The sequence below is a fragment of the Hemicordylus capensis genome, chromosome 2, assembly GCF_027244095.1.
Source record: "Hemicordylus capensis ecotype Gifberg chromosome 2, rHemCap1.1.pri, whole genome shotgun sequence".
Taxonomy (NCBI): Eukaryota; Metazoa; Chordata; class Lepidosauria; order Squamata; family Cordylidae; genus Hemicordylus; species Hemicordylus capensis.
Window position 1 is genome coordinate 334,470,258 of NC_069658.1, and position 12,822 is coordinate 334,483,079.

Below are 12,822 nucleotides of genomic sequence, written 5' to 3' on the forward strand. Positions count from 1 at the left end.
GAAAATGCATGATAGGGCCTGACACAACTGCATTGGAAACGGATTGCTGTGGGGGTCTTACCTTGCAGCAACACTGTGACCCTTCTTCCAAAACCTGCTGCCTTGATAGGCAGCAGCAGTGCCATGTTTAAATGGCATATTTAAACAGCACTGGTGACTGGCAGCAGATCTTGGAATAAAGATCATCTATCACATTGCCTCAAGGTCAGAAGGTCAGCTCTCCCACACATTGGATCATTGTCTCCAAACCCCGGCCCCAAGAAGACACGGACAACAATATGGTGGGTAAAAAGGGCCACAGCTTTATTGATCAACTATAAGTGGATTAGCGGACTGGATAGGGGTAAGCCGCCGCCCCCCTCCAAGACAGTGCGGGGCCTAGCAATGACCAGGTTCAGACTTCAGCGTCCTCCCCTGCGCCTTGCTGGGGCGACACACCCTGGCTCTGGAAGGCAGCAGGTGGAAAACCTGCTTCCTCCCCTTCCTAGCCAACCCCCAAAGGGGGCCAGGACCCTTCTAGGTCTTCACATACCCAGGACTGCACAGCCCAAGGGTTAGTGAAGTCCTAAAGCAGGTTTCATGGCGAATCATCCTCCCTGGGCCGGAGGACAAACCACAAGGGAGCGATTGACCAATCAACCCGTTTTAACTGTCCAAGGGTGCTCACCGATGTTCCATCCCATCTACTTACCACCCAACCCGCACTGTCCCTGCCACACAGGGAGGTTAGCCTAGCTTGACTTTCCTGCCCCAACACTCTCCAACACCTCCACAATGGAGAGTCTAGTCTGCTTCCAAAATCATCTTCCCCTCAAATGCAGAACCACAATATCAGGAGGGGGGTGCCTATCTAACTAGCCCCAAACAGTCAGGAGCCACTTACTCCCAGCCATACCCAATCTCCAGCCAGTACCTCCTGGCTCACAGCCCCCAAACCGAGTTGGGTGCTAAACTGGGGTGGGTGGGTGCTGGCCTGCTTGAATGCCTGGATGGCCGACACTGATAAGTACACACACAGGAGCCGCTGCTCCACCAGCACCACCCCGAGAACAGCAGGACTGCCCATCCTGCTGTTCGTCCAGCACATGCCGGCCTGTTGTACCCAAACCAAGTTGAGTGAACAAGCACTAGGAGCTGGCCCCGGATCAGAACCTGCACAGGAGCCACCGCTGCGCTGGCACCGGCCAAAAGAACAAAGGGTATTCAATGCCAAGGAACAAACCAGGTGGGGTGCACCACCCCGCTTGACGTGCATATCGCAGAAATGCCCCAACTCAGCTGCCCCCTATGCTTTGAACCACCACAGCATCAGGGCTCTGTGCAGTACCAAGGGCCAACTAAAGCAGCGAGCAGGTTCACCCTGAAAATAAACATCTTGCGCCATGATGTCTTAGCTGACATGCCTCAGAGGCTGGCTGATGCTGCCCCCCCCACCAGAGGGTGGCAGTAACACGGCTCACCCCAATACCCCCGAACTGGGTGTAAGGCATCACCGCCAGCCTTAATACCCCTGCGCTCCTGACCCTAACACCTCTGATCGGCCAGCGTGGCCACAGCCACCCTCCTAACACTAGCAAGAAAGGTCAGGAATGGTCTGTACAAGCAAGGACCCTCCCTGGGCCCAGCTGCTGGGAAGGATGCCAGAGATGTAAGGGGCCCCTGAAATAACACAGTTAAAACTGCTTAAAGCCATCCCGCCTCATGACGGGCCATTCAGGGAGATCCCAACTGCTGAATTCCTGCTCCCAGCCTTCAGACCCATAGCCCAAACGACCAAGAGGGGCATGGGGCAGAGTGAGCTAATTATGGGCCTCCTCTCTTCCCTATCTATCCCAGCCTTTGAGACACCCCCCCCATTAATAAAGTACTCAATCCTTCCATGGGAGTGCTTGCGCCCTGCTGCCTACTCAAAATGCTCCTATCCCCTTCTGAGCATCCTGCCTTTTGTGGGGCACCCTCAGCTCCCTACGCAGCCAAAATTAGATACAGGCTCCTTCCTAGCATCGCACACTCCCAAATACCATAGAGTAGTTTAATCTTACCAGAATCTTTATGTCCAGCCTCTAAAAGCTGTTGCTCCCGAGAGCTCGCTAACTGCCACTGCAATGGGCGTAAGTTGACTCTGGCAACCCCTGCTACATGAGCGAAGTGATCTACCCATGACAGTGGAAGCGGGTGATGGCCACCCATACAAAAGAGTGCAAGCACCTTCAAACCCTGCCTCAAGGGCCAGGTGGATAGGCCACCCGTCTAGCTGCCTCCCAATCTACGACCGACATGGTATCCCTTCCAGCACTGAAATGAAACATGGCAGTTCGATGTTACCCGCTTAATCAAAACTGTACTTAGCACTGGCAGCACTGTTACTGGATACAGCGTAATATCCACCATCAGCACACCTCCTAATCAAGCAATGTGAGGCATAGATGGGGTACTTCGAAGCCTCTGACGTCTGCAGGTGGCTGATGTGCCTCACCCTCTCATGACTGCCTCCTGTCACACACACACACAAACACACCCGCCATAGTTTCCATTGGGTCTAGATAGGGCTATAGGAATAGAGAAGTAACATCCCCCATCCATAACCATAGCTTATAAAGCAAAACTTATGCAATGCGGGGGGAAACTCTTCACGATGCCTAGTGAAAAGCCAGAACCCCTTGCAAGTGCATGAAAGCCCTTACAAAATGACTGTTATCCATCATATCTCATCCCTTCAAAGGACACCAAGCTGGGGCTGCAGGCTTCTAATATATACCCTTTTGGGCTCCATATCCTGAATGCATTAGCCAACTAATCACTGGGCTAATCTCAACTAAGAGATTAGAGGAGAGCTGGTCTTGTGGTAGCCAGCATGACTTGTCCCCATAGCTAAGCAGGGTCTGCCCTGGCTGCATATGAATGGGAGACTAGAAGTGTGAGCACTGTAAGATATTCCCCTCAGGGGATGGAGCCGCTCTGGGAAGAGCAGAAGGTTTCAAGTTCCCTCCCTGGCTTCTCCAAGATAGGACTGAGAGAGATTCCTGCCTGTAACCTTGGAGAAGCCGCTGCCAGTCTGTGGAGGAGGAGTCGCTGGAGCGAGCTCCTCACAGAAAGGAATCTGGTGCCAGACTGCAGATCTGGGGCATGGAGCCGCAGTAGCAGCTGCCTTAGCCCCGCCCCCAACATGCAGAGGCCTTAACAGGTCCTTCCTGGGGCCACATGCAAGGGGCTGGGACAATTCACCCTCCCTTTAGCACGAGTCCAGGGGAGGGGGCAATGTGATATACCCTGCACTATTCCCTGTGTGCATTCTTATGCTCCCATCCCATCGGACCTCTGAAAAGTATAAGCATGCATATGTATTCAGTACTTGGTTTGGGCCCCTTTTGCAGCAATTACTGCCTCAATGCAGCGTGGCATGGATGCTATCAGCCTGTGGCACTGATGAGGTGTTATGGAAGACCAGGATGCTTCATTAGCAGCCTTCAGCAATTCTGCATTGTTTGGTCTCATGTCTCTCATCCTTCTCTTGGCAATGCCCCATAGATTCTCTATGGGGCCAGGTCAGGTGAGTTTGCTGGCCAGTCAAGCACAGTACACTGTATACTTTTCAGAGGTCCGATATTGTTCTATTCTTCAATCCTTGTCTTCTTGGTTCCATGTAATATTCTAATTTTCTGAGATTGTGGATTTGGGGTTTTCATGAGCTGTACGCCATGATCATCACAATTATAACAAATTAAGGCTTGACTTATCTCGCTTTGCATGTAATGCGTCTGTCTCATATATCAGTTTCACCTTTTAATTTGCATTACTGAAATTAATGGACTTTTGCACGATATTCTAATTTTCCAAGTTTCACCTGTAAATATGTTAATTAAGTAAGGATGCCACATATTCCTCCAAATTTTCAAAACAGACAAGGCCTTCTGTGTGGCCTTGTCCGTAATACTAGTTTGTACCAGGCTCTGAAAAACATTTGGGTAGTGGCTTCACTCTAAGTTCTCCTCTGCTACTGAAATTAAACCTAAGTAAATGTACCTTACTGTGCACATATTATTCTGTTTTGCATATTTTCCCCCTCCTACCTCGTTGTAACCCCCTCTGCTGAAATTTAGATTGTATGCTCCTCCAGGCAGAGACCTGTCTTTTTGCTTAAGTTATTTATGTATTTATTTAAAATATTTCTAGACAGCCCAAAACTTGTGTCTCTGGAGGTTTACAATTAAAATCATTTAAAACATCAAATCAGCTAACAATTAAAATCATTTAAAACATTTAAAACCCAATATTAAAAATATTAAAACTATAAATCTAATTAAAAGCCTGGGTGAATAAATGTGTCTTCAGTGCCTTTTTAAAAGTTGCCTGAAGTGGGGAGGCTCTTATTTCAATAGGGAGCGCATTCCAAAGTCCAGGGGCAGCAATGGAGAAGCCCCATTCTCGAGTAGCCGCCAAACAAGTATGTATATGTACCACTGTTTTGAAGTCGTTCATCTCAAACTCACACAGCTGGTGTATCAGAATCGGACGCAGAAAAGCACCATGCACATTGCTGGTGCATATACAATAACAAAAACAATAGTTAATAAATAACCCTCGTACTCTGAAAGACTTCCCTCCTGGATATAAGCATATTAACTAGAAAGGAAGTCCCATGGAACACAGTGAAACTTAGTTCTGTGTAAAGATGATTGGAATGGGGCTATAAAAGGACGATGTAAATGATCACTATGACAAACAGCCCACTCTTTTAATATGCACTGTAACTTAGTTCTGTGGGAAACATTACAGTAAGCATAATGAAAGTATCCCACATTTGCAGGAATAAATCCTCACAGATTTCCTCAGTAATGGATTTTTGACACAATCCTGGCACTCATCCACAAAAACTGGACCAGGTCAAAGATGGAGATTTCAGTGATATATTTTCTCCTCCAAAATATTTATGTATATGATAGTAAATCATGTCATGGTCCATTGTGTAAGCACCAGGAAATGTTTGGCATAGCCCTTTGTACTACAATTCAAAAAAGATTAGAGGCCCATTTATATATTCAGCAGAATCAAATGGCAAAGCATTTCCTGGATTGTCCCACTTCAGGCTGATGGCAAAGGACTACACATGTGAATATTGTCCACCACCCACCCCCAGGGGAAAAACCGACCCGTTTTGCATGTAAAAAACTAGTATGTCCTGAAGAAGAGTTGAGACGAGTTTCACCCTGACATAGGCTATCTTTGGACTTGATGGCAAACTGTGGGTCCAACAGACCCACAGTTTGCCTCAGCACCTCTGGTGTGCTCCCAGACAATCGTCCTTTGCAGTCTTGTTTGTGCAGCTTGCACAAACCAAGGAAGGTTAAGGGGAGGAAGCTCCACCCTCTCTCAAGTGCAATTGGCTGCCATAGTTGTCTTTCTTGTATTGAAGGAAGCATGGGCAGCCAGTTACTCCCCATTTGCAGTCTGGGTGCTTTACAGAACCTGTAATGCAAGCTTTCACTGGTCAAAGAAGAACGAGCCTAACTATTTCTCTTTAAATATTTTTGACAGGAGATGGCTGGGCAAAGTTCAGAATGGTTTCAGTTTTCCACAATAACAAGGAGGTTCTGCTCTTTTCCAAACACTTCTTTCAAAACAGGTGACAGACATCTGTGAGGCTGAGCTCAGAGCTGGAAGGGCCCTGACCCCACATGGTTGGTTGTGGGTGTTCTGTTCTTACAATAGTGAGAAATATTTTGATGAAATGTTTCCAGGCAATGCTGCAGTGCTCCCCCCAATTTAACTGGGTGACAGAAGAGGTCAGCTAACAGAGAAACAGAATAGGCATGTGTAAGGAAACAAAAGACTTTGAATACTAGTAAAATATATATATATAAAGCTAGACTAAAATGATATACCCAAAGGATTCATTATGCTATGGAAAACACTGTATATTATTCTATAAGGGTGTGCATTTGTTTTGGAACAATGCAAAAAACCACCAAATTGGGTCCATCCAGTTGATTGTTTTCTTCATTCTGAAACAAATGCCTCCATCACTATCAAAGCCACAAGGCATACAGCTTACCCTCATGTTGGGAAAAATGTGATGATCAGGATTTCTTTCCAGGCAGAACAGAATTTTAGGATTGGTCTCAATGCCTCCCTCACAATGGGGCAGGCGAAACAGGTACCCCCCACCCACATGCCTGCTGCCTGCTCTGGCTGTGAGGATGAGGAATGGAAGACCCTTATACAACTCACAGCATAAAATATCTTGCCTCCTGACAGAACATTTGGCCTGGCTATAACATTTCCACATGGGGAGGTCAGAATAACTCCCTGCCACCCTGAGATCATACTGACTGCAATGAGCATGCAGCAGGATGCTTTCTTCCAATGACTAGGACAAACAACAGAAGGAAAAGATCAGTTCCAGCCAAGGTTGCCTCCCAGGGGTGGAATGAAGCTATTGATTGGGGCGAGTTTGGACAATACACCAACTGATGTCTGAATTCCATGGGGGAGGAGTGTGGGTATGCATGTCCCCTCCTCCATCAGGCGAGCCATCACATGATAGTAGTATTTTTTCACATGATGGGAAGTGGTCCAGATGAACTGCCATCCTGTGTCAGCAAGGGACAATGGGACAGTACACAATGCAGGAAAGATGTCCACGCTGCTCCTCCATGTGATTAGGACAGGTGGTCAGAGTATTATCTGAAGTGGTCCTCAGTCAGATGTGTTTCCCCTTCTGTCCTAGTTGCTGCAAGAAGTCATGCTGCCACTCTGCTTTTGTAGCCAGACAATACATCCCAGAAGACTCTCTCTGGGGATTTACCATAGCACCGCATTCTCATGCATCCCCCACTAAAATATTCCCCAAAGCATTTTAAATTAGTGTGGAAAGTAGTAACCCCTACAGTAGTTTAAAATGTTCCAAAGAAAACTTTATTGTATTCTTGTAGGTGAACAATTCTAAAATTGGAGCACTTCCCTTATGTACAGGTACTGTAAATACAACCTCAGTGAAAGAGTTCTGAGAGTATTGATTTATGTTTTCAAAGGACAAACAGAATATTTAGGGAGTGGCAGCTGAGGCTAAAGAACACTGACTGAAGTAGTGGAAAATAAATATGGGATATGTTGGACATAAAGTAATGTGGACATTCAGAATTTTGCCGTTGCACTGTCAGAGCATTCTTTGGAATCTTTGGTAGGGGTGTGTACGGAACTGATTCTGGTAGTTCGGTTCGAATTCGAGTTCCAACTGGCCCTTGGTTCGGTCCAAGGTTCAAACCCAGCCAAACCAGTTCAGAACCAGTTCTATTCAGCTCGAGGGATATTCAGCATGTTTGTAAAGGGGAAACCAGTGAGGATTCCCATGTATAAGCAAAGGGGGGAACCCTGCCTGCCTAAAAAGAATAGGGATGGCAAGAGTGCACCTCATAGTCAGCCATGCAGTGCAGCAGCAGCAGTGTGCCTCCTCAAACCAAGACCAGTGCTCCAGCACAGCACAGTTCTGGCTTCCACACACAAAAAGGTTCTGGCCTCCACACATGCACACAGGCCGTTTGTGTGATGACACAAATTTGCATTGCCATGTAAGTGACCTCCGCGCATGCACGGAGCTCACACAAATGGCCTCTGTGCATGAGTGGAGGCTGGAACTGGGCCGTGCTGGAGTACCAGGCCCAATCTGGGAGGTTTGGTGGAGCCACACTGCACCACCCGCCAACATCACCGCACCACTGCCACCTACAAGGTGCTCTCTCGCTGCCTCTATTATGAGTTGTTTTTAGGCAAGCAGGGTTTCCCCCTTTGCTTGTAATGGGGAATCCTCACTGGATTTCTCTTTACAGGCTTGCCCCCTCGAACCGCCGAACCAGTTCTGAGCCTGTACTGTTAGAAACTGGGCTGGTTCAGCTCAAACCTGGACTGGCACCCCTTTTTGTGGGTCCAATCTGGTTCAAGTCTGAACCGGTCGAACTGAGTGATGTGCCAGGGTCAGACTTCCGGACCTTCTTTCAATGCTGTAATCGTGTACAGTGGCATTTATAATAATATCCAAATAGGCCTATCTTCACATGTGTTTCAATTTATTTTCATTAAGTATAGCAGAACTCTGCTGGCATGTAATCATGAAGACATCTCTAGTTGGTGCAATATTTCTGCATCCTGACAAAGAGTTGGACCTATGTGCTGAAGGCGTTTGTTGGTCTCTAGGAGACCAGCACAGGCTGAGGGAAGAGTCGAGGCACACTTAATGGCATGAGTCACACTGCCAGTCATCTAATACTCATCCATCAGTTCAAAAATGACATAAAAGGTAATTAACTGTATTGGATTTATATATATATATATATATATATATATATATATATATATATATATATATATATATATATATATATTTCAGAGCTAAATAATCTTTTCTTGTGGCTTGAAATTTCTGATTTGTCTAGGAAACCTCAATTTTCAGTGCTTATTGATGATAATTTTTACAAAGTGTTTTGATATGCACAGCCAAAAGTAATCTTTCGATTATAAGGGCGATTGTGGAAAATTTGGCCTATGAATCCAATGTTTATTCTAGCTTAGAAAACTATCTTTCAAGAACATCACACATGACACTAACAGATCAAACGAAAGGTTGTTTTACTCAGAAATGAATCGGCTTCAGTGACCAACTTCCAAGTAAGAATTTGTAGCCGAAATATAACTGCAAATTCAAATTATTGAACCAGTTGATGAAAGGGACTAGGAACAACACTGCATCTTTTTCAATGAACAAGTGTTCATTAATTCAGAACTCATCCAACTAGATATGTAATGTTTTTGGAACAGAAATATTTTTGTTGGACAGTTTCATCTTTTATGAAAAAAACAAAATAAATTTTTTAAAAACCCTCTGCATCTGTGGAAATCTCATTAGGTCGTTTCAGATCAGCTGGCATCTGGAAAAAATCATTCCTTTTAAACAGAAAAATATGTCATAAATGTCATGAGGGGTATTGGAAGAACCACATGAAATTAGTTTGGTTCCTCAAATCAGCAATGGGGGCCTGAATTGTTACTGCAAAACAGAGTTCTTGAACAGGCATTAAATGGATTTTGGTCAAGGTTTAGTTACTTGCAGGAAAGGGCCTGGGTTGAGTGTAAAAGTAAGAACTCAGCTTCCTAAATTTTGGAGGTTTTAATATCTGGTTTATTTTAAAATTAAAAACCCGATTTCAGGATTTTAATCACTGTAATTGTTTAATTGTTGTTTTAAAATGTTTTTAAATTGTTAATTGTTATATTGTTTTTAATTTGTTTTAGCTCTTTACTGTTTTAGTGGTTTGTTTTAATTGTAAACTGCCCTGAGCCATTTTGGAAGGGGGGTATACAAATCAAATCAAATCAAATCAAATAAATAAACAAACATCAAAATTCTTTTCTTTGTACAGATGGGTTGGGGGAGTGGGAGCAACCCCTTCCATGGGTGGGGATATTTGCTCCCCAGTCTTGGTCATGAGAAGAACCATCTGTGGGCACTAATTACAAATTTACAAGATAGTATTCACATAGTATAGGAATGGTCTCTTTATGCTGGAGACATAGCCCATTATCTCACAGACCACTCTCTCATGAGAGTGGCAGACTAAGCGGAGCAAGGGAAGATGCTCTATGCAGGAAAGCCATGGAGATAGGCACTTGGGCGAATGCTGTCCTAATCTCAGCAACTGTCGCTGATCAGATGTCAAACTCTATGCCCTGCCCGCCCTCCAGTCAATGTGGATATGTGCACCCACTTCGGACTCAAACCAAACCGCACCATCTGGTTCCGTGCACACTCCTACTTCCCACACCCACAGGGATGTCGCCACCATCCCGGAGCAGCTGGAAATTGGGGGGCCCCTCTCCTTACAATACCTACATTGGGAGTTCTGCATACAGCGGCACACCAGGCTGACACTGGAAATTTCAAATGGATTATAGGATCTGCGCTGTAGTAGCCTGTTGTCCACATCTTCCCTACAAATGGTTTGGGAGGGAGTACTATTGACAGGGTTTGTAAGGCAGCCTGCCAGAAGGGATTACTGAGCAGCCAAGTTCTGTTCTTTTCACAAAAAGGTTGGGGAAGAGGGGCCCAACCCCTTCCCCTTTGGGGGGTTCATGCCCCCAAAGGCTTGCTCATCATAAACGCCAGTCACCAGGGTCAGTCTTGGGTCAACTGAGATCCTTTTTTCAAGGATACAATCTGCCAACACATGGCTCAATGACAAGGCATGAGAGTGAAAGGCCACGGGGACACTCCCAGACAACACATGAGAAGGACCATCAGAGAGGAGGAGAGAGAATTGCCGAGCAAGAACTCTACTGATGCCTGATAGCAAAACATCTCCTCTCCTATGGACAGCCCTCTCATGAGAGTGTCGGTCCATAGGGGCTCTAAATAGAGCAATGTTGCTTTTTGGATGGCGGCTGTCAGGAATGGTGTCCAGGAGAAATCTTTCAACTTCTTGGGGATCACAGATACACTGTTGTGCAAGCGTGCCCCCTGCCAGCCCGCCAGCCCATGTGGAGATGTGCACCCCTGTCCGTGCCCCCCCCCCATGGGCAACACAGACATCCTGGAGCAGCTGGAAACTGGGACTCTGTATTCCCAGGAGTCCCCATGCCTGGAGATATGCATACAGCAACACACCGGCTGGACCTGGGAATCTGTGCCTCAGCCCCTTGTCTGTACCACCCATGCAAATGTCTCAGGTGGGGGTGCTATTGGAAGGCTTTGAAAGGCAGTCTCCTGGCAAAGATTCCTTAGCAGCCAAGTTGTTGTTGTTGTTGTTGTTGTTGTTATTTTACATTTATATTCCGTTCTTCCTCCAAGGAGCCCAAAGCGGTGTACTACATACTTAAGTTTCTCCTCACAACAACCCTGTGAAGTAGATTAGGCTGAGAGAGAAGTAACTGGTCCAGAGTCACTCAGCAAGTATCATGGCTGAATGGGGATTTGAACTTGAGTCTCCCTGGTCCTAGTCCAGCACTCTAACCACTACACCATGCTCAGAGAGGTTGGAGAAGGGCAGCCCAGCCACTTCCACTTTGGGGGGAGGGTGTTCCCCAAGCTTACTCATGATCAAGGCCAGTCATCAGGGTCAGTCTTGGGCTCTTCTTCAAGGATCCTGCCCCCACCCGGGGCTCACTGGCCAAGCAAGAGAGGGAAAGTCCATGGGGACACTGCCAGACAACACATGAAGAGGACCATGGGGTGGGGATAGAAATGCCCAGACAAATCATCACTGATTCAAGAGGGCAATACTTCCCTCTTTCCCAAAAACACTTTCCTCATGAAAGTGTCAGGCCATGGGGGCTCTGAATAGAGCCAGGTTGCCATGTTAATGTTGTGTGTTGGGAAGCGGTGGGCAGGGGTATCTCAGAGACTGCTTTCTTGATTCCGGGGATGGTGGCCAAGCTTTCGCAGGAACCAGCTCTCTGTCTGGCTTTCCACATCTATGCATAGGTGCAACATCACCTGCAGCCCCTGCAGTTGACCCCGCTGCTCTGGGGCTGGGGCAGAAGAGGCAAGTGCCCTCTCCCATGATTCCCCATGGCTGCTTATCTGCATACTACACACAGATAGAGCAGACTTGTGATTTTTAAATGTGTGCAAATGCATGATCCCATTGGAACATTACACGGCTGCACATGCAGCCAGGCTATGGCTCATGGGGTGTCAGAATCTCCTCTGGGAGAGGAGAGAAGGTTTTGGGAAAGGAAGGTATTGGAGAAAGTGGAGGCACCTTAGATTCCCTGGTGGTTAAGTGGTCTGTCTATTCATTCGTTCGTTCATTCAATTGCTATAATGCTCTTCCAAAAATGGATCAGGCCAGTTTACGCAGAGAAATAATAAATAAATAAGATGGCTCCCTGTCCCCAAAGGACTCACAAAATAAAAAGAAACCTAAGATAGACACCAGCAACAGTCACTGGAGGTACTGTGCTGGGCATGGGTAGGGCCAGTTACTCTCCCCCTGCTAAATAAAGAGGATCACCACGTTAAAAGGTGACTCTTTGCCAAGTTAGCAGGGGTGACTTTTCTCATGAATTCACAGTACGCAGGTGAGGATTTGCCCCTTTACAGGCAAAACCAGTCTACATCCCCAGTAGACTGGCCCTTTCATAAGACGGCTAGCCCACCTGGCAGCAAGCTGCTGGACAGAAAGAAATTACTTGGGTCTGGATGGGCTGCTTTGCCATGACATCTTCCCAGGTTATGGTGGGGCAGACCCTTCCCCAGCATCCTTTGCCCTCCCCATCTGCATATCCAATTCTAGTGAATGTATATTTTGCTCTCCCCTTAAGGAAAGCAGCATTCCACATACACACTTGGCCCCCACACCGCCCAGGATGCTTGTGTAGTGCTTTCAGGGTATAGAGCTATTAGGGGCGGCGGCAGTGCCATGGCTGGCAGAAGTGCTGGCATTTCAGGGCATTTCCATTCCCTTTCCCTGCCAAAGACAGGCGGAGTGCTCAGAAAATGCACGATTGCACTTGCATGCCCTTTCTAGATTGTGCCAATCACAGCCAAGCCACTTATGTAGTGATGCTTTGCCCACAGTCTGGCCACGGAGCAGGAAGGGATTGCTCTCAGCAGCAGGGAGGGGCTCCCCTCTCCCACAACTGGAGTTTGGCTGGCTGGAGGTTGGTGAACGTCTCCGGCATGAATTGGAGTTAGGAATTGGAACCCCAGCCATGATTAACTGCGGTTAGCCACTACGTCTGAATGTGACCACAGTTTGCCTCTGAATATCAGATGCAGGGGAGCAATAGTAGATTGCTGGACTGGAAAGGTCTGGGCCAGATCCATTAGAG